This window comes from Bombyx mori, chromosome 9 (genome assembly GCF_030269925.1).
Source record: "Bombyx mori chromosome 9, ASM3026992v2".
NCBI lineage: Eukaryota > Metazoa > Arthropoda > Insecta > Lepidoptera > Bombycidae > Bombyx > Bombyx mori.
In genome coordinates this window covers 9,928,886-9,952,678 of record NC_085115.1, presented here as the reverse complement: position 1 = coordinate 9,952,678, position 23,793 = coordinate 9,928,886, and the positions used below count along the sequence as shown (strand labels likewise).

At 37.3% G+C, this 23,793-nt stretch overlaps 1 protein-coding gene across 1 annotated transcript in view; it reads left to right on the top strand.

Annotated features, from left to right (window-relative positions):
* The first annotated feature begins 19,897 nt into the window (after positions 1 to 19,897).
* The window catches only part of LOC101740358 (uncharacterized), a 101,913-nt gene continuing 98,017 nt past the window's right edge, over positions 19,898 to 23,793 (top strand). Inside the window, exon 1 of the mRNA XM_012688574.4 lies at positions 19,898 to 20,804. The gene's annotated coding sequence lies outside the window, so the exon portion shown is untranslated. The remainder of the gene's footprint in view (positions 20,805 to 23,793) is intronic.

Sequence of the window (23,793 nt, the reverse complement as noted above, 5' to 3'; positions counted from 1 at the left end):
TCAATTCATTATCAATTTCAACACACCCACCATCTTTTGCTTTATCGACTACAGTAAAGCCTTTGACTGTGTTGTGTGGTCGGACCTATGGAAGGTACTTAGTGAACTGGGAGTACCTCTACACCTCGTTGCACTCATCCGCTCTCTGTACCTGGACAATCAAGGAATGGTAAAGGTCGAGAACTGCACATCAACGCTTTTTGGTTTCGGTAAAGGGGTAAGACAGGGATGTATCCTGTCCCCTATTCTCTTTAACGCCTATGGAGAGTACATAACCAGGCGGGCATGTGAAGGTTGGGAGGGTGGAGTCACAATAGGTGGCACTAAAATAACCAACCTCCGCTACGCAGATGACACCACACTCCTTGCTGCAAGTGAAATCGAGATGGTGAACCTCCTTGCTCGGATTGAGAACATCAGTTTGCTGTTGGGTCTAAAAGTCAATCACAGCAAAACCAAAGTGATGATTGTAGATCGAACCAACAGCCTTGAACTAACGGGAACGCTGAACCTTGACATCGTGAGCGACTTCGTCTACCTAGGGTCTAACATTAATAACACGGGATCATGCGAAAAAGAGATAAGGAGACGTATAGGGATGGCCAAAAATGCAATGTCCCAGCTGCATAAGATATGGAGAGACAGAGATATGGAGTAACATCACGCGAAAAACTAAAACCAAATTGGTGAGTTCGCTAGTTTTCTCCATATTCAGTTATGGCGCGGAGACCTGGACAATGAAGAAGGCCGACAGAGACCGAATAGACGCTTTTGAAATGTCGTGTTGGAGAAAAATGCTACAGATTCCATGGACCGCCTTTCGCACCAACGTGTCTATTCTGAGAGAGCTTCATATCAAAGCCAGACTGTCCAATATATGCCTTCGTAGGGTGCTGGAATTCTTCGGACATATTGCTCGTAAATAGGGTCACAATCTTGAACAGCTGATGGTGACAGGAAAGGTAGATGGCAAACGTCCCAGAGGACGCAGTCCCACGAGATGGTCGGACCAAGTACGATCTTCTCTGAGCATCAATTTCCATAATGCCCTTCATGAAGCAAAGGATCGCGGCAGATGGAGGGAAGTCGTATGGGAGAAACTGATGCAGCGGGGGAGTCTCGACCCTCAGTAATGAGGAAAACGACGCGAGGAGGCATCAAATACAAGTGCGAGTAGGACAGCAAATATCTCCCAAATGAGAACGTGATTACATTTTTTTTATTCGTCATAGATGATCGACTTGATCATGATTATTTTTACTGTAAATTAAAATTATATTTTCTATTAGTGGAACGCGGCACGTTTCGCTGCAGCTAACGTGTTGAACAAAATACACCCAGTTTAAATTTACCTAGTTTTTTTTTTATTAGTTTACAATTTATTGTCGGGTAGGTAATAAATTTATTTTAAACTAATTATCGGACTTTTTGGCGCGAACGCTAGGAGTGAAGTTGTGTGATTTGTTTTATTTTGTCTATTTAGTGTTTCTTCAGGTTTAAATGTTGTTTCGTCAGGTTTAAATGTGTAATAATGGTGGTTTATTAACTGTTTAATATCTGTGAAAGTGCACAAATGTCGGAAAATGAAACAAAGCCGCTGGACGCAACCTCTCGGGATCCTCCAAAAAGTCCACTGAAAAAATCTTAGTAAATGACCACCATTTTACTAAGATTATATTTCATCCCATATCATCTCATTTCATTTAATTTCATCCTAGTTGATTAATGTCTCAAATTAATCATTTTCATTTCATTTCACTCCATATTATCATTTTTCATAAAAATAAGAATATAAATTAAAATAAGACATGACTTAAAGGTCTTAGTTACCAGGTCATAAAATCACTTAAAAAAACTAATTATCTTTAGTTTAATTGCATAGATGGGTGGACGAGCTCACGGCCCACCTGGAGTTAAGTGGTACACTGGTACAGCGTAAATGCCACCACCCACCTTGAGATATGAGTTCTAAGGTATCAGTATAGTTACAACGGCTGCCCCGCCCTTCAAACCGAAACGAAATACTGCTTCACGGCAGAAATAGGCAGGGTTGGTGGTACCAACGCATGTGGAATCACAAGAGGTCCTGCCACCAGTAAACCTTACCTCATTAGATGCAGATTTTAAATTTAAGTACAGCCCAGAATCAAATGACAATGGGCGTTAAAAAAAACAAAGAAAGAAAAAAGATGATTATAATTGTCGAATGCCTTTTATTAATATTATTAAGTGTTATGATAAAAAATTATTTAATCAAATACATTCATTTTATTGTGGCATTTACCATCGTCAACGGTTTGATCATAATTACGCCTAGTAATTTAATATTAGCAAAAAATACAGTGTACTCGTTGCTAATGCATATGTATCAGTACAAGACTCTTATAAACTTTATATATCTCTTTATGTATCTCTTTATATATCTACTACTATCTTCATGTACGACATAGAAGATATTAAAATTCAAAATTAATTAAATCGCATCGTTATCACAAATAAAGCGTATTTTATTCTGATTCATTCATAGTAATTTGAATTTAAATAAAATTTCTTAAATACTAACAAAACGCTTTAGCAAGCTAAACTAAAAATAGGAGAGTTTTCTAGACACGTAAAGAATAGAAAAAAGTCATTTCAAGTCGTGTCAAAGATACATTTTGTCAGAATTAATAGAATGATGATCTGTATGTACTAATTGCCCCGCAGTAGTCGAGAATCGACTATAATTAATTGAAATTATAAGTTTAAACATTATTATGGTTCTATTGTCAAACACTATTATATTTCGATAATATAATCACAGTATTCGCCAAAACTGCACTATAGATCAATAATATTAAAGACAAACAATATTAATCTATTTTCAATTCGACCACATACTTTTATTGTAAAGTTTCCCAATTGACAGTAAACAAAGAGTATATTTTTATGTATGTGTTGTGTCAAATACATTATTTATACATTATGCATTATTTAAAAAAAATATTGGCTTTGTGCACTCCTTCTCTATATTCTCTATAAGTGTGAGGAATTTCATACTCCTCCGTCCGCGCAATTTTCGTAAAAAGGGGTAGGTACAAAGTTTTTGCTTCACGTATTAATATATAGATAACATTAACTAGGTGCCACGTTCGATTGGTCAAATTTCAGATAAAGTGTAACGGCATTTTCAAGGGGTTGTGGCCTAAAGTATGTACATAATATGTGGTCCGCTGTACTCATATCGAGCGATGCCACTAAGTCAATTTTCATGTCCTGCGGGATTGCACGTACCAATTTCCTAATGAAATACATACCTAACACATATTCAGGAATGACTTACACGTTGACGGAGTAACATCGTGGAGTGAAATTCAAACTCGCACAAAATTCAAGCAGCATTCAAACGAGGTCTATGAACTCCAGTAACCGCTTTACGCCAGGTGGACAGTCCGCTCGTTCACCTATCGACGCTATAAAAAATCTGGCAACACCGTATGTTCACACCGTATATTACCCATGGTGTTTTATTCATGATTTTGTTAATAGTGGAAAGTTGTCTATTTTTAGTTATACCTTTTTTCTCTACCTATGCTGATAGCGTGGAGAGGCTATTTCAGCTTCGCCCTAACGTGTAGGTGAGCTCCCGGTACTCAAACCGGAATGCTGTTAACACTGGCCCTAGACTTTGAGAGATTACTGGTGGCCCGGAGGCCTTTCTAGTTTTATCAGGGCAGCTGGGCGATCAAGGGCTCAGCCAGGAGGGGTGGGATTTGCTAACAGCTACTCGAGCGCCTCCAAAGGAGACTTAACAACTCTAGGGTGGCTGCTTCGCGAATGAATCTACAACCGGGTCGAAAACGAGACCCACTGAGAAGATCCGGCGAGAAACTCAGTGGGCAGGTCATACCTAAGTTTCATTAGGTATAATCAAAACCATACGCATTTATGTGACCGTTTATTTTCCAAATAAAAATTAATTGTTCAATGTGTCGTGATAAAGCCAAGTGAGATAATTCAAGTCGAAAGTGATTAAACAACCCGAAATAAAACTATTCTAATTAAACATCTCATTATACGGAGTTCACGTAACGACCGCTCATACATATTTACTCAATTATCACAGCACTTTAAAGTGAGGGTTAGTGAGGTGAAAGTCGATTACGCCGTAGATCATATTTGCGGACCCTACCTACAGCGCATTAATATTCATCAAGTAGCGAATGCGGGCCTTCTGATAACCACTGCGAACGCACTGAATATACATAAAGTAAAACTTCTTTGAAAAACGTTTTTTTTTAATGGCACTACGAAGAGTATCTAATGTATTCTGTCCTTCATATCATTCGGCTCGTATCTACCAGCTTTATAATGAATACCCCTCTATGATGTTCCCTGAGCGCTCTAACATCATCCTCCTCCGTGGTATTCCTCAACGCTAAGGGTCGTGACCAACCTTCTTCTTTTTTTATGTTTGAGAGATTACTGGTGGCCCGGAGGCCTTTCCAGTTTTACCAGGGCAAGTGGGCGAGCAAGCAAAAGGTGGCAACCCTACATAGAATGATCAGTTGATTCATCTACTTGTTAGATATCGTTTTTCAAGAATTTCTAAGGTTTTGGACAATTCACAGCTTACGTACTCGAGAACATCTTATAATATGTCACTTATCTGCATTTGAATATACCTTCGTATCCAATAAAATAAATGAACAATTGCAGGCTCACTGAGACCACTATTACACAAAATATATTTCATTAGATAATTAAAGAATGTCATTCTTTTAAATCTGTTTTTATTGTATTTTCTTTTTTGTGTACAGTAAGTATAAATAAAAGAATTTATACAAATCCCTTGTCTGTTTCTGCGAAGTCCAATAAGATTTGAATGTTGATAGCCGATATTCCAATTCAACTTAGATTTTGTATGATTAATTTCTATGGTGTGGTGATGGTTCTGTTCGGAGCCTTTGCAAGGAGTCAAATCTTGATCTTAAGAGTAACGAATCTGCTGCAGACGCCGCAGCGTGCAATCATGCACGCTCGACGCATGGTTCAGGTGAATTCTTCCTCCCCCAGCTTAGAACGCGGTTTGTTGAGGAACAAAGGGTTTTAGCTACGATAAAAAAAAAGTAAATGTTTCAATTATTTTTGTTCCTATCTATGCTGATAGCCTTGAGAGGCTATTTCAACTTCTCCTTGGCATGTAATTAAGCCCACGGAGCTCAAACCGAAGCGTTGCTAACACTGGCCCTAGCAAGAGCAGTGCTTCACAGAATCTATGGGTTAATTGATTCGTCGGACCCTTCGTCGCAAGCGACGGGTTTGTTTCTTTGAGATCGAATAACTGGTTGCCTATTATTATTTTTTCAAATTAATTTTATAAAAATCCGTTCAGGTTCAATGTAACTTTGAATAACTTAATTTGTCTTACTAATAATAGATTCTAAAAATAAGTATAGTACGGTCGGATTCATAGTTAAAGTCCACATATATGCATATTATGAATTTAGGCTTTCGTCGGGTCGCGGTCAGCCCATGAGAGGCTATTCCACGTTGACCCAATTACGTACGGGTTTGCTCCCGTACAATAATTTTTTTTTGGTAAACGTCAGAAAAATACCGTTAGTAAAAATTGATTACCCGCGCCGGAAACTCAACAAATAGGACCCGTGTTGTGTTTGCTAATGTTTTATCGTGTATTTTTTTTGTTTTTGATTTTGTTTAAAAATATATAACCTAAATATTATTTTAAAAATGTGTATAGTATTGGAACATTCATATTATAGCTAGGACATCTTTTTTTTTTATTGCCTTTGTAGGCAGACGGGCATACAGCCCACCTGATGGTGAGTGGTTACCGTCGCCCATGGACTTCAGCAATGCCAGGGGCAGAGCCAAGCCGCTGCCTACCGCTTAATACTCTCCACAAGCCTCGTATAAAGAAGGACATGTCATAGCGCTCGGGAAACACCGTGGAGGGGAGCTCATTCCATAGCCGGATGGTACGTGGCAAAAAAGATCTCTGGAAACGCACTGTGGATGACCGCAGTGGCTACAGGTAGTATGGATTACTGTCTAGTGTATTTCAGTAAATGATTACTGTCTAGTCGACAGTAACAGTTTCGCTGTAGTATCTAAAAAGAAGATTACAATTTTACAGCCGAGTATAAAGTGCCCGTGAAAGATTAGAGAGGCAGTTCCTAAAAAATGTTTCAGAATATTTTCTTCACTTTTAGTCCAGACACATTCCCTGGTGGAGATAGCATCGACTATCCTCGCCACTCCTTCAAAAATAAATGCAATAGATCAATCATATATAAGATTATATAAGAAATATATTGTAATCTTGAAAGCATAAAACAAAGTTTGTCGAACAAAATCACTTAGGAAGTTTCCGCCAATCATACCCATCGTGCGGGATATTCACCTCAACTTTGACTCCCGAAGGCTTGTATCCGGAAGAGTAATATTCACGCACAGTTGAGAACTCGTAAGTACTGCAACATCGCCGAATAAAGGACTAATATGGTAAGTTTCGAGGGCGCTCCACACGATTTAGTTTATTTTAAGTAAATGTTGTGCAAAGAAGTAGGTACAATAATGTGACCTACATTTGGATGAATATGTCATTTAAGATTGCGAGAACAGTACTTTGTTAAAGCGAAAAAGGAATCATCATTATTTTGTATTTATTAAACTTATACCGTTGTACAACAATAGGAGAAGTTTTTAAACTGAAAACTTCGCTCTGATGTATTTTTAAGACAAATAAATATCAATAGATAGTAAAAACAAAGTTTCTTTCTCTGTCCCTATATCTGTCCCTATATATGCTGAAATCTTTAAAACTACGTAACGGATTTTGATGCAATTTTTTTAATAGTTAGAGAGATTGAAGAGGAATGTTTATATGTATAATAACATCCATTAAATAGTGGAGAAATCAATAATAAATTACAGTTTCCGAAGCGAAGCGAGGGCGGGTCGCTAGTGTAGAATAATTGAAAACAAAAAAAAAATTAAGGCAAGATTTTTAAAAATAATTGTACTTGAAAGGCCTGTACGAATGCAATGAACTTCTCTCTATATGACAATGGCTTCACCGTATTAGTCGATTTTTTTGGCTTTTTATCGAATACTATGGAAGCCATTTGGATGATCGTGAAGGATTTTAAGTTTTAAACTGTACGTATCTCAGACCCACTGTTACTCTTGTGTTACTCTTCTCACGCGTTGTTGTATAAGCGATGATTAGAAGAATAAATTCGAGCTATTAAGAGAGATTTACAGTTCACACAGTTTTTAATGTCGACGTTATTAGAGTTGTCGGCATTTACAATTCTAAGCGAAATACGTAAACCAATTTAGACCGTTGTAAAGATATTCCAGGCTATTACGGGAGTAAAATACTGTAGACTGAAAATATTTTTACGATATTTTTTGATCGAGCTTACGGCTCACTAAGTGGTTACTGGAGTCCATGGAAATCACAACATGAATGCCGCCCACCCACCTTATGACATGATGTCGAAATTTCAATTTTATAGTCTAGTGAGTGTTGCCCTTAAATCACCCGGTCGTCGCTATCGTCGAACCCGTCACTTGCGACGAAGGGCTCGGCGAGTAAATTAACCCACAGACATAGATCCCTCTGAGTTTCTCGCCGGGTCTTTTCAGTGGGTCGCGTTTCCGATCCGATGGTAGATTCTGCGAAGCACGGCTCTTGTTAGGGTTCGTGTTAGCAACAACGTTAGGTTTGAGCCCCGCGAGCTCACCTACTAGTTCAGTGAATCTTGAATAGCCCCTGGAGGTTACTAGAATAGGTAGAAAAAAAAAGAGTTAAATCATAATTGATTCGAATCAGTAATAAGCATGACGGTGCTATCTATCCGTGCGAGCTTATAATACGCCCATATAAGTATGTTCCTCTATGTTAGACCGGTCGCCAAACCGTTGATCGGATCAGGTAACCGCGCTCACCAGACTCGCTATTACGACCGCCCTGAGAGAAGCCGAAAACCGAACGAAATGGAAGCTGATAGTACTGTTACGCGCTGGGGTTCGGGACAAATAAAAATTTCACCAAAGTACAACTTAAAACTATATTCAACACTTAGAACACTTAAACACTTCACAAACACTTTAAAACTCTCAATTCGCTTGTTCCGTTTCGCTTCAGGTGATCCGTTCGCTGTTTCGCTTCGAGTAGTTCCGGTTACTGACTGCCTGACTGCGTGCCATCCCTAAAACGCTTTTATAACCGATACCCCATCCCTAGAATCATCGAGAATACTCCACACCTCTCTAGTAACAGTTTCCGCTATCTGACAATAGATGGCGCTGTAATTCTCGAGAATTCTGGGTACTACTATATCCTTCGATATTCGTTCGACTATTCGGCGAAGGGCTTTCAGGGACACGACCTTCAGCAATGAAGTATGCGACTAAGAAGAAGAATATGTTAGCTGTGACAACTTTGTGTATTAAAACGTGCTTATATTTTATCATTATAGGCCTCATGAAAAAGGTTCAAAGTCATAAAACTGTATAAATAGCAATACTCCCTAGCTCGGATCAGGAATTAGAAGATTCGTAAAACAACGCAGGTAACTAACACTGTTCAAAGGCTACTTGAAGTGGCAGTGGACGATCATGTTTCATGTAGAATAAAGTGCCGTTTGGGGCAAAATATTTTAGGAATTAAGCACAGCTGCCACAATAAGAGGAGAGTGGTGTCCATTAATGCTGTGGAATCATTACCTTATAGCGCTCCTTTTTTATTGCTTAGATGGGTAGTCGAGCTCACAGTCCACCTGGTGTTAAGTGGTTGCTGGAGCCCATGGACATCTACAACGTAAATGCGCCACCCACCTTGAGATATAAGTTCTAAGGTCTCAAGTATAGTTACAACGGCTGCCCCACCCTTCAAACCGAAACGCATTACTGCTTCACGGCAGAAATAGGCAGGGTGGTGGTACCCACCCGCGCAATCCGCACAAGAGGTCCTACCACCAGTAATTACGCAAATTATAATTTTGCGGGTTTCATTTTTATTACACGATGTTATTAATTCCTTCACCATGGAAGTCAATCATATTATTATACATTTGTTGAGTACGTATTTCATTTCCACTGCATAAAAATAATAATACGAATTACACATATGTCCATTTGATGAAGTCGAATTTGTTCTTAAAAGCTTATTTCAAACGGATGTACAAAACAAACAAAATTACCGTTTTCCGAGTTTCTACCCGTTTCCACAGAAGAGGTTACCGCACCTCGTGAAAACGTTCGACAAAGCGAAATCAACGATACCTAAGTAAATCCGAAATAAATTCATTGTGCAATAACAACATTTACAAATTGGATTAGCTAATTACGCCGGTATATTTAGCGAGGTACCGGAGCAATCCGAGAGTTTGCGCGCCGTGGAATTATTTCATTCTGTGTTGTTATTAGGTAACCAATTGAATGGTAACTTTTAATTTGGTACAGCAATGTTTTGGGGAAATTTAAAGGTTCGATCCCTGTATAGATTTCGAATTTAAGTGAGGTATCAACGCGAGATTGTGCGAATTTGCTTCGTAAAGTTTTCGGTTTTGGTTATTGGGTTTAATTCATTTTTTTTGGTCTAAAATTATGAGCGTACGTCTAGAAAGTATTTGTACATTGAGATATAATGCAAATGATATTATTTCTTTCGTGTATATAGGAGTGTCTCTATACTATATATGTAATGAATGAATGAATGCGTATACAACAATTCATTCAAGTCGATCTAGCCGTTTAGTTGCAGTATAGATAAATAACCAAGATACCGACTGCAGTGCCATCTTCCGGGTTGATTGTTAAATCTAGGGCACTACCCAAACGCATGCAAAAAATTATTCAAATCGGTCCAGCCGTTTAGGAGTTCTGTGACTTACTACACACGTACAGTAGAATTATATAATAATATATAAAGATATAATATGGGTGTTTAAAGACAGAAATATAATTGCTACGTACCATTTTCTCCGCTATTGTCTATTTTTTATGTTTATTGGTTATCAGTAATTCTGGAAATTGCTTTTATTCACAATGTAAATAAAAAAATAAAGAGAAAAATTCATATTATATCTAATGTATTAAAATTTTTATATGTCAGTTTCATGGTCGAATTTTCATTATTGAGCGAACACTAGTTAATAAATGATTAACTCAGAATACTAAGAACAGTAGTTAATGAAATAGCTAATGCTATATATTATATATTTATGAGTACGGTTAAATCAGAAACAGAAGGAATGCGTTAGGAAGACATTAAGGTATAAGTTTAATTTACAATTCAGGTTGCTTAGATCCGAGCAATCCAGTGGTTTGAATATAATTTACTTTGATTTGTTTACGATAAAGGATTTGTTTTTGACCTTAAGGATGGGCAAGCTCCAGATCTCAACTAGAAAGGGAGGGATTGGTAATAACTGCCCCCGCGAATTAATTAATTTGGAAAATTGCTTCGCGAAGGTATTTTGAAAAAAAAAAGATGTGTGGTGTCGTGGGATACCGGATAGGAACGAAGTTCCTTATTATAAAATTTTTAACTTTAAGTTCTATTCGAGGTATAAAGAAAATAATTATTCAGGTATACAATTTTTATTATGATTTTTTATTGATAAAAATAAAATAAAAACTACTGTACAAAGTTATCAACTTTATTTTATTCACAATGATTTATAAAAATATATAATAATAATATACAAAGAAACAGCTATTGATATGAATAATAATAATAACCGTTATCACGTAGACAATACATTAGACACTGTATAGCCATCATACTAAGACTATACATAAATAATAAAATTACGTTACAGACGTTTTTTCCCGGTCAGGGTATCCCTCCGCATCGTCCCATAAGGAACTTCGTTCCAAAAAGCCAGTGTTTTTACTACTACATGATTTTTACAACGGTTCTTGATTCATTTGTTTACACATACACTGCAGGTCAAAAGTTTCAGACCACCTTGAAACTAAAACTTTAAAATGAAATAAAACTCCAATAAAATACTAAATGTTTAATTAACCAGTTTAATCATCTAATAAAACATTGACTGACAAACAATGTACATATTATACGCTTTACATTAATATAACCTAAAAATGTCACATCATTTTTATTACATTTTTATTTTAATGTTATGATTTTTTAAAGCGGGTTTCACCGTTTTTTTGGTTCCAATCTTCGATCAACAATACTAACACAATTTTTACAATTCTTGATCGAACATTCCAATTGAATGTTTCTTGTATCTTGAAAACTTGAAGGTCTCCTCAGGTCGACATCTCAGTTCGTGTTCTGTGTGCGGGATAAAATTTCATACTCGCATTTACACCTCTTAACCGAAGTCAATCAGCTTCCGTAGGTAGTTGCTTTCGATCTCAGTGAGTGATATATCGGAGTACCAAGATATTTTTCCTGAGAGTCTGCAACCTCATTACACTATAACAAGACATAAGCTGCTATCTCAGCTGGTATTGCCACCATATCAGCAGTACATTGAAGGAATTCTGTATTGAATAATGAAATTAGCGAACAATGTCTTTCCGCGTGTTTTAGAAACGTTTATACAATAGCGACTACATCTATAACAATCGTTACTTGATTTTGTGAGAAAATTTCGTAACATGCAGGAAATATTACGTGTCACTAGCAAAAAGTATTTCCTATACTATGGTATACAAATGTTTTGTTATTATATAATGTTTATTACTATTATTTTAGCGTATGAATGTTACGAACTTGACGAATTTTGACGGCTTTAATACCTTTTATATTGTGCAGTATTCCCCTCTTATACATCGTATTTCTCTCTCCTAATGGTTTGCTGGAAGAAAACTCATGAAGTTAAGCTCGCCTTTGTACATAATGTATTAATAAATAAAATATTATAATATTTAATATATATAATATATATATAATATATATAATAGTTAATAAAATATTATGTACAAAGGCGAGCTTAACTTCATGAGTTTTCTTCCAGCAAACCATTAGGAGAGAGAAATACGATGTATAAGAGGGGAATACTGCACAATATAAAAGGTATTAAAGCCGTCAAAATTCGTCAAGTTCGTAACATTCATACGCTAAAATAATAGTAATAAACATTATATAATAACAAAACATTTGTATACCATAGTATAGGAAATACTTTTTGCTAGTGACACGTAATATTTCCTGCATGTTACGAAATTTTCTCACAAAATCAAGTAACGATTGTTATAGATGTAGTCGCTATTGTATAAACGTTTCTAAAACACGCGGAAAGACATTGTTCGCTAATTTCATTATTCAATACAGAATTCCTTCAATGTACTGCTGATATGGTGGCAATACCAGCTGAGATAGCAGCTTATGTCTTGTTATAGTGTAATGAGGTTGCAGACTCTCAGGAAAAATATCTTGGTACTCCGATATATCACTCACTGAGATCGAAAGCAACTACCTACGGAAGCTGATTGACTTCGGTTAAGAGGTGTAAATGCGAGTATGAAATTTTATCCCGCACACAGAACACGAACTGAGATGTCGACCTGAGGAGACCTTCAAGTTTTCAAGATACAAGAAACATTCAATTGGAATGTTCGATCAAGAATTGTAAAAATTGTGTTAGTATTGTTGATCGAAGATTGGAACCAAAAAAACGGTGAAACCCGCTTTAAAAAATCATAACATTAAAATAAAAATGTAATAAAAATGATGTGACATTTTTAGGTTATATTAATGTAAAGCGTATAATATGTACATTGTTTGTCAGTCAATGTTTTATTAGATGATTAAACTGGTTAATTAAACATTTAGTATTTTATTGGAGTTTTATTTCATTTTAAAGTTTTAGTTTCAAGGTGGTCTGAAACTTTTGACCTGCAGTGTATGTGTAAACAAATGAATCAAGAACCGTTGTAAAAATCATGTAGTAGTAAAAACACTGGCTTTTTGGAACGAAGTTCCTTATGGGACGATGCGGAGGGATACCCTGACCGGGAAAAAACGTCTGTAACGTAATTTTATTATTTATGTATAGTCTTAGTATGATGGCTATACAGTGTCTAATGTATTGTCTACGTGATAACGGTTATTATTATTATTCATATCAATAGCTGTTTCTTTGTATATTATTATTATATATTTTTATAAATCATTGTGAATAAAATAAAGTTGATAACTTTGTACAGTAGTTTTTATTTTATTTTTATCAATAAAAAATCATAATAAAAATTGTATACCTGAATAATTATTTTCTTTATACCTCGAATAGAACTTAAAGTTAAAAATTTTATAATAAGGAACTTCGTTCCTATCCGGTATCCCACGACACCACACATCTTTTTTTTTTCAAAATACCTTCGCGAAGCAATTTTCCAAATTAATTAATTCGCGGGGGCAGTTATTACCAATCCCTCCCTTTCTAGTTGAGATCTGGAGCTTGCCCATCCTTAAGGTCAAAAACAAATCCTTTATCGTAAACAAATCAAAGTAAATTATATTCAAACCACTGGATTGCTCGGATCTAAGCAACCTGAATTGTAAATTAAACTTATACCTTAATGTCTTCCTAACGCATTCCTTCTGTTTCTGATTTAACCGTACTCATAAATATATAATATATAGCATTAGCTATTTCATTAACTACTGTTCTTAGTATTCTGAGTTAATCATTTATTAACTAGTGTTCGCTCAATAATGAAAATTCGACCATGAAACTGACATATAAAAATTTTAATACATTAGATATAATATGAATTTTTCTCTTTATTTTTTTATTTACATTGTGAATAAAAGCAATTTCCAGAATTACTGATAACCAATAAACATAAAAAATAGACAATAGCGGAGAAAATGGTACGTAGCAATTATATTTCTGTCTTTAAACACCCATATTATATCTTTATATATTATTATATAATTCTACTGTACGTGTGTAGTAAGTCACAGAACTCCTAAACGGCTGGACCGATTTGAATAATTTTTTGCATGCGTTTGGGTAGTGCCCTAGATTTAACAATCAACCCGGAAGATGGCACTGCAGTCGGTATCTTGGTTATTTATCTATACTGCAACTAAACGGCTAGATCGACTTGAATGAATTGTTGTATACGCATTCATTCATTCATTACATATATAGTATAGAGACACTCCTATATACACGAAAGAAATAATATCATTTGCATTATATCTCAATGTACAAATACTTTCTAGACGTACGCTCATAATTTTAGACCAAAAAAAATGAATTAAACCCAATAACCAAAACCGAAAACTTTACGAAGCAAATTCGCACAATCTCGCGTTGATACCTCACTTAAATTCGAAATCTATACAGGGATCGAACCTTTAAATTTCCCCAAAACATTGCTGTACCAAATTAAAAGTTACCATTCAATTGGTTACCTAATAACAACACAGAATGAAATAATTCCACGGCGCGCAAACTCTCGGATTGCTCCGGTACCTCGCTAAATATACCGGCGTAATTAGCTAATCCAATTTGTAAATGTTGTTATTGCACAATGAATTTATTTCGGATTTACTTAGGTATCGTTGATTTCGCTTTGTCGAACGTTTTCACGAGGTGCGGTAACCTCTTCTGTGGAAACGGGTAGAAACTCGGAAAACGGTAATTTTGTTTGTTTTGTACATCCGTTTGAAATAAGCTTTTAAGAACAAATTCGACTTCATCAAATGGACATATGTGTAATTCGTATTATTATTTTTATGCAGTGGAAATGAAATACGTACTCAACAAATGTATAATAATATGATTGACTTCCATGGTGAAGGAATTAATAACATCGTGTAATAAAAATGAAACCCGCAAAATTATAATTTGCGTAATTACTGGTGGTAGGACCTCTTGTGCGGATTGCGCGGGTGGGTACCACCACCCTGCCTATTTCTGCCGTGAAGCAGTAATGCGTTTCGGTTTGAAGGGTGGGGCAGCCGTTGTAACTATACTTGAGACCTTAGAACTTATATCTCAAGGTGGGTGGCGCATTTACGTTGTAGATGTCCATGGGCTCCAGCAACCACTTAACACCAGGTGGACTGTGAGCTCGACTACCCATCTAAGCAATAAAAAAGGAGCGCTATAAGGTAATGATTCCACAGCATTAATGGACACCACTCTCCTCTTATTGTGGCAGCTGTGCTTAATTCCTAAAATATTTTGCCCCAAACGGCACTTTATTCTACATGAAACATGATCGTCCACTGCCACTTCAAGTAGCCTTTGAACAGTGTTAGTTACCTGCGTTGTTTTACGAATCTTCTAATTCCTGATCCGAGCTAGGGAGTATTGCTATTTATACAGTTTTATGACTTTGAACCTTTTTCATGAGGCCTATAATGATAAAATATAAGCACGTTTTAATACACAAAGTTGTCACAGCTAACATATTCTTCTTCTTAGTCGCATACTTCATTGCTGAAGGTCGTGTCCCTGAAAGCCCTTCGCCGAATAGTCGAACGAATATCGAAGGATATAGTAGTACCCAGAATTCTCGAGAATTACAGCGCCATCTATTGTCAGATAGCGGAAACTGTTACTAGAGAGGTGTGGAGTATTCTCGATGATTCTAGGGATGGGGTATCGGTTATAAAAGCGTTTTAGGGATGGCACGCAGTCAGGCAGTCAGTAACCGGAACTACTCGAAGCGAAACAGCGAACGGATCACCTGAAGCGAAACGGAACAAGCGAATTGAGAGTTTTAAAGTGTTTGTGAAGTGTTTAAGTGTTCTAAGTGTTGAATATAGTTTTAAGTTGTACTTTGGTGAAATTTTTATTTGTCCCGAACCCCAGCGCGTAACAGTACTATCAGCTTCCATTTCGTTCGGTTTTCGGCTTCTCTCAGGGCGGTCGTAATAGCGAGTCTGGTGAGCGCGGTTACCTGATCCGATCAACGGTTTGGCGACCGGTCTAACATAGAGGAACATACTTATATGGGCGTATTATAAGCTCGCACGGATAGATAGCACCGTCATGCTTATTACTGATTCGAATCAATTATGATTTAACTCTTTTTTTTTCTACCTATTCTAGTAACCTCCAGGGGCTATTCAAGATTCACTGAACTAGTAGGTGAGCTCGCGGGGCTCAAACCTAACGTTGTTGCTAACACGAACCCTAACAAGAGCCGTGCTTCGCAGAATCTACCATCGGATCGGAAACGCGACCCACTGAAAAGACCCGGCGAGAAACTCAGAGGGATCTATGTCTGTGGGTTAATTTACTCGCCGAGCCCTTCGTCGCAAGTGACGGGTTCGACGATAGCGACGACCGGGTGATTTAAGGGCAACACTCACTAGACTATAAAATTGAAATTTCGACATCATGTCATAAGGTGGGTGGGCGGCATTCATGTTGTGATTTCCATGGACTCCAGTAACCACTTAGTGAGCCGTAAGCTCGATCAAAAAATATCGTAAAAATATTTTCAGTCTACAGTATTTTACTCCCGTAATAGCCTGGAATATCTTTACAACGGTCTAAATTGGTTTACGTATTTCGCTTAGAATTGTAAATGCCGACAACTCTAATAACGTCGACATTAAAAACTGTGTGAACTGTAAATCTCTCTTAATAGCTCGAATTTATTCTTCTAATCATCGCTTATACAACAACGCGTGAGAAGAGTAACACAAGAGTAACAGTGGGTCTGAGATACGTACAGTTTAAAACTTAAAATCCTTCACGATCATCCAAATGGCTTCCATAGTATTCGATAAAAAGCCAAAAAAATCGACTAATACGGTGAAGCCATTGTCATATAGAGAGAAGTTCATTGCATTCGTACAGGCCTTTCAAGTACAATTATTTTTAAAAATCTTGCCTTAATTTTTTTTTTGTTTTCAATTATTCTACACTAGCGACCCGCCCTCGCTTCGCTTCGGAAACTGTAATTTATTATTGATTTCTCCACTATTTAATGGATGTTATTATACATATAAACATTCCTCTTCAATCTCTCTAACTATTAAAAAAATTGCATCAAAATCCGTTACGTAGTTTTAAAGATTTCAGCATATATAGGGACAGATATAGGGACAGAGAAAGAAACTTTGTTTTTACTATCTATTGATATTTATTTGTCTTAAAAATACATCAGAGCGAAGTTTTCAGTTTAAAAACTTCTCCTATTGTTGTACAACGGTATAAGTTTAATAAATACAAAATAATGATGATTCCTTTTTCGCTTTAACAAAGTACTGTTCTCGCAATCTTAAATGACATATTCATCCAAATGTAGGTCACATTATTGTACCTACTTCTTTGCACAACATTTACTTAAAATAAACTAAATCGTGTGGAGCGCCCTCGAAACTTACCATATTAGTCCTTTATTCGGCGATGTTGCAGTACTTACGAGTTCTCAACTGTGCGTGAATATTACTCTTCCGGATACAAGCCTTCGGGAGTCAAAGTTGAGGTGAATATCCCGCACGATGGGTATGATTGGCGGAAACTTCCTAAGTGATTTTGTTCGACAAACTTTGTTTTATGCTTTCAAGATTACAATATATTTCTTATATAATCTTATATATGATTGATCTATTGCATTTATTTTTGAAGGAGTGGCGAGGATAGTCGATGCTATCTCCACCAGGGAATGTGTCTGGACTAAAAGTGAGATTGGATAGAGATTGGAGAAACTATACTGATTTCTAAAACGCTCTAAATTATTTTGTAAATTTCATTCAATTTCATTTTGTAAAATTCATGGAACTTTTGCCAAGAAAATCCCTCATTTTAAACTCAATTTGCGAGACCTAGCATGTCCAATCAGTTTCTTACCTCAAAACTTTAAATTTTCTCGATTCTCAGAATTTTATTAGTACATTTTCATTAATTCTTCAGTACACGTGCATCATTTAGAGGTTGATGATTCCCACTTCCGTTTGCCCGCGATACCCTACAAGTGACCCCTGGGTGATGCCATACGTGAGCCGATAACACAGCCACTAGGACCTTGTCCGACTGGCTGGCGACCACCTTCCAACTTGACAGCCGCCAAATAGCTTAGCTGTGTTCCGGCGTATGGGTTGGAAAGCCAGTTCTATTCTTTTCTCTTCCTTGTTCGGTGAGACTCTTGGTGATGTCTGAAACATGCGGGGCAGACGTGTCTTCAAGCTCATGGGCCGTAACCTGTTGACGGGAATATCCTCTATACCAGAGCCACTACTTTTCAAAGTGCTGAAGCGAATAATAAAATCTCCCAAAGTATCTCAAGGATCGCCAGCTGAGCAGGAAGCGACAGTACGGACAGTTTCTGCCACGGTTGTTCAGCCTTGGAAAGCAAAACTGAGACTGTCGCTGTGAGCTTTAATATTGCGAAGGCCTTTGATAAGGCTTGGCATAGATTAGAGCTTTTTTCGAAGCGTCATGCTTGAGAAAAGATCTAAGCTTGTGTCTGAAGTGGAGAGCCCTCTGCGGCGGGTCTCCGAGTGTCGTGAATTGAACATAGTTCAGATCGATCCATTGAAGACACAGTATTGCGCGTTCACTGCGAAGAAGTGCCCTTTTGTCAAAGCGCCGCAATTCCAAGGAGTGTCCTTGTAACCTGTCACAAGTATTGTATACTTCACGCCTAGACAAAGACTTTTGCTTTACGAAGCACGAATCCAGCCTTGAATTTGTATATATCCGTGCTAAATATACATAGTTACATACGTAAGTTTTAAGTATTATTTTTTTTGTTCAGGAGGAAATCGCCGGACTTCCGCCTTTTTCTGGGGATACTGGGTGAGGTATGTCAGAGTCGAATTGTCTAAAACCTCCTGTCGCTCAACAACTAACGTCCAAACCTCGCATGAGACAGAACTCATGACAAGGCAAAGGGGGTAAAGTGAAGCGTTTAGTGCGGAGCACATCTCTCCCATCACCCTCCCCCTCGGGACGCCGGACTGGCGGTCGTCGGCGCCACGACCACCAGCCCTCTCGGTCGGCAGACCGAGAGCCCGCCTAGATGGCGCCGGTTAGAGTGGGTTACCCTTCGGAATAACCCGCTGGGCCAGAACCAGCGTGGGTCGAGGATAGCCGGCCTTCCATCACCCGGATGCTCTTGCGTAAAACGCGTGCAGAGCAGCTTGCACGTCGTCTTCTTAGGCCCCCCTCGCCGGTCCCCAGACTGACATGTGAGGGGGACCCGAAACACTTAGAGGGCCAGGGCTTGGGCGAGATCCGCTTCCATGGCCCCCGCTCGACGCCGGCGGGATTGTGCGTCTCTCAAGCGCCCCGCCGCCTCCTTCTGCGAGATGGTGCACTCGCAGAAGTCGAGCATCGCCTTCCACGACTCGTCGTCGCCGAGCATCGATGCCACAGGTTTTAAGTATAGAAGAGAATTTCTTTTTTCTACCTTTCTCCGTTAATATCCGGATTCATACACACCAGCTGTCAGAAAGATTAGCTCGTCAACGATAAGACCTCCTTTTGTACTTGCTCCATATTTTCATTATTATTTAACAGGTTATTTAGAAGTCTCAAGATTTCAGTCGACGGTGAAGTACTTGCTTATACAGATAAATACATTTAATTGGGTAAACAAATAGGGGTTTAACAGCAAAAATAATGAGTTAGAAGTAGTACGAAGAATACAAAACACTTGGAATAAATACTGGAGTATGAAAGAAATATTTAAAAGCAATATGAGCAACGAAACCAAAGCAACGAATAGATGTCTTCTACCATACCTAACTTACGCTGCCCAGAACTGGAAATTTACTAGTAGAATTAGGAACAAAATCATTAGCTGCCAACGAGGCAACATCGGTTTTCGTTGGAGGAGGCCTTCACTCGAGAGGTAATAAGCAATATTAAAAAAAGAAAATAATAAGAATTGTTAATTATTGGTTGCAAGAAATAAACAGGCATTTTATGTTTTATATGATTTTATTTTTATTTTTATTTATTTAGATTTTACATTTATATTATTATTTACATTTTATTTTTTATTTATTTAGAAGTCGTGGCCTAAAGGATAAGAAGTCCGGTTCAATGGTATCGAGCGATGCGTCTGTGTCGGTATTGAAATCCCGAGTCAGGTCTCAATTGTTTTCAATCTAATAAGATACGTCTTAACAAATGTTCGCGATGACTTTAACAGTGAAGGATAATCATCGTGTCATAGAAAACAAACTCTCAAAAATTTTAATTTGTCTAATGACTGTTGGCATGTCGTCTTGTGAGGCCGCATGGCTATGTACCACAACGCTGCCTCTTTAACTTGAAACTCATGTCTCAAGGTAGATGGCGGAATTAACGTTGTTGATGTCTATGGGCTCCGGTGACCTCAAATACTAGGTAAGTTCTGAGCTGGTCCACCGATCTAAGCAATAAAAAAATCTACATAATCAGGCTATTGCTCGCACCAAATCATTCGTAAACCATCCAAACCGATAATAATATCGTGATTATAATTTGGCAGGTCAAAGCGATCGTTCCGTATTCACAGGTATAGAAGATATCTGTTATTAATTGTCATTCAGAATTATCAGTCAGAACACGTAGATGGCATATCGAAACGCACACAATCAAAGCGTCGCGTCGATGAGAACCGTATTCTGTTTCTTTTACGGTGCGTGTACGACTGTCGTGTCTCGAAGAAAGCCTCAGTGCTGACCTGGCGGCCGTCGCGATCGCACCGGCCCGCCGACAATGTGGCTGACTTTGTGACTCAAGTGTGGTGAATTTGTGTTCAAGAGCAGTGCCCGTGCGTTAACCCCAACCCCTGATAGTGCCTAACCGGATTTTTTTTAAATACAGAACGCCCGCGGCGTACTAAAGGTGGGTTCGGTAGTATGCTAAGTTCGTTTCCCATTATCTAGACGTATCACTAGTGCTGCGCTCAGTCGAGTGTTAATTTAAGGTAATGTGAAAGTTGTGACGATCGATCGTTGAGTTCGAGGAGTCAGTGATGTTGACACACTTTTGGTTCAGGTGTGGTAGCTGGCAGGTGGGCGCGCCGTCTTCGTGTCAGTTACGCGTATACGACCAAAATTCCATTCTTGTATTACCGCTTTCCGGCAACTTTCATCTCTCAACAGATCCGGAGGTGACGTTCCGTAAGAACACTTTGAAATTCACCTTGACATTTGCTTTGATGTCAACTTACGAAATAGTCATTCGATATATGAATAAATATTACAAACTTGGCATTCACACGATTGGTTTGGTCACCAAACGGAAGACTTCAACGCGCACTGCACGCTTTCTGAATTGAGCTTTTTTTTTACAGGATCCACAACGAAATCATTGGTTTTTTAAACAGTATTTGGTTTTTGAATTAAAAGATCTTGTATTTTCTTATCAACCTGTTTATCAATCACCATAAATTTCTATTAAAACACCACGTTTATAACACGTTATGACGAACTTATTTAACGGTTTTTTTTATTTTGTTTTTCATTAACCGAAATCCACTTTTACGAAATCAGCCAAATAGAAACATAACCAACGCTTTCAACCTTAACCTTTTGGCCTTAACAAGCAGACTGTTTTTTTTCTTTCGGACACAATCATTGATTGTGAATTTTCGTTCGTTTTATACGGAAATATGAAGGATACGTGAGGCAAGGTAAACGGGGACAGCGCTAAGTGACGCAGTGGAACCGGTCTTACCTCACCCCGCGCTCCTCTGATTGTCAGTCGCGAGACAATCTGCCTGAACGCCTTCCTTGCCTCTCATCTGCATTTTAAGAAACTAATACCACAATTATTTATTCGTATATAACTCAAATAGTTATTTAATTCATCTATACTAATATATAAATCTACAGTGGTCTTTACGGATGTTCCGTTATAACTACTGAACCATGCATCCGATTAACTTGAAACTTGGTATCCATGTAGAAAATACATGTACTTAATGAATAGGCTAATATTTATTTGAGTGTTGAACTCCCTAATAATAATGACAATAAATAATAATGTTAATTTTAAATGCCCAGCGAAGGGGGCCAGTGCGGCTAGTATTATATGTAAAGGGTATATGTATATATTGTCTATAATAATGTATTGTCTATATTACATAGAATTTCTATTAATTAAACGGTTGTCTGGAAGAGATCGCTTTTAGCGATAAGACCGCCTATTGTACAAACGTGTCTGTTTTTTGACTGTTTTTAATGTAAATTGTGTTTTGGTGTGCAATAAAGTGTATTCTCTCTCACTCTCTACCACGTTATTAGAAACGCATATTTCTTTTCTTCAAGAACGATAACGCGCCACATGCGGCTTAAGCGTTGAAAACTATTCAACTGTAAAAATACTGGGTTCTGTTCTCCGACTAAAATGTCAGTAAAGCAATAAAGAATCCAACCACCAATGAGGGTGGTGATTTAAAATCAAATTAAATTAAATTTTCATTTCTGAATATTTATTTACATATTTTATAGCAGCTAAAGACCTGATTAGCGATCGTAATTATTGTGAATACTAGTAGTAAATAAAGTTGATTGATAAGATTAATTTATACTATTTTGAGGTTTAAGTCATCAAACGGACTTTTACGTTATATTTTTTACACGATCGTCAATAATTTAATATCAAATTGAAATATCAACAAATAGCACTTTAGTCATTCGTGACGATAGCAACTGTATTTTATTCAAAACGTCAGAAATTATTAAATGAAAATAATAAAAGCGATATTAAGCACAGTTTACATACTAAAATTATGTCAAACAACACCTTTTGTCTTATCTCTTGTGTTAATGGTTCAAAAATGGATTGATTAGAAATCAACGTAAGCAAATAACAGCTTCATATATATGTAGATACATATCTACTAAGTAAAAGTGTTTCATATTTTGTTCTAAATTTTAACGATGTCAAAATTTGAGTGCCACCCCAGAGGCCATTGTTGCAATATTATTTGGATACTTCAATTTAATGTTTATGTAACTATTTTGATATTTTTCCTTGAATTTCGCTCACACACTTAATTTGGTTTTACAGTTTTTAGCTTTTTTTTCCTACCTATGCTGATAGCCTTGAGAGGCTATTTCAGCTTCGCCCTAACGTTTGTAGGTGAGCTCGCGGGGCTCAACCGGAGAGTTGCTAACACTGACCCTAGCAAGAGCATTGCTTCACAGAATCTACCATCGGATCGGAAACGCGACCCACTGAGAAGATCCGGCGAAAAACTCAGTGGGCTGTGTCTATGGGTTAGTTCGCTCGTCGAGCCCTTCGTCGCAAGCGACGGGTTCTACGAGGACGGTGACCAGAGTTTTTAGCCTTGAATTAAATGAAATTTATCCTTTTTTTTGTGGTTTAATATCAGTATCTTTCAAACCAGTTCTTTTTTTAACTCGACCATTGGATCTACTATAATTTCTAAGAGTACTTATCTTTCAAACCAATTTTTTTTAACTGATAAAATTTCTTCTATTAGTCCTCCACTACCGCCGATTTTAAATGTGTTTTTTTAAATGTTCATTTGGAATACTCAGTTGTATTTAATAAGATCGCGGAATATTTTTTCGACACTAATTAAAATTTCATTTCAAATTAGTCTGTTTTCAAATTTTCAAGACGTCTTTCGCCGTCCAGGTCGTATTCTATCTTCAAATAAAATAAAAGTACACAAATAAAATTATCTATATATTAATACGTAAAGTAGAAACTTTGTGCCCCTTTTTACGAAAATTGCGCGAACGGAGGAGTATGAAATGTCTCACACTTATAGAGAATACAGAGAAGCAGTGCAGAATACAACTAATATTTTTTTAATTGTGCATAATAAATTCAGTAAACCAATAAAGAAAACATCACA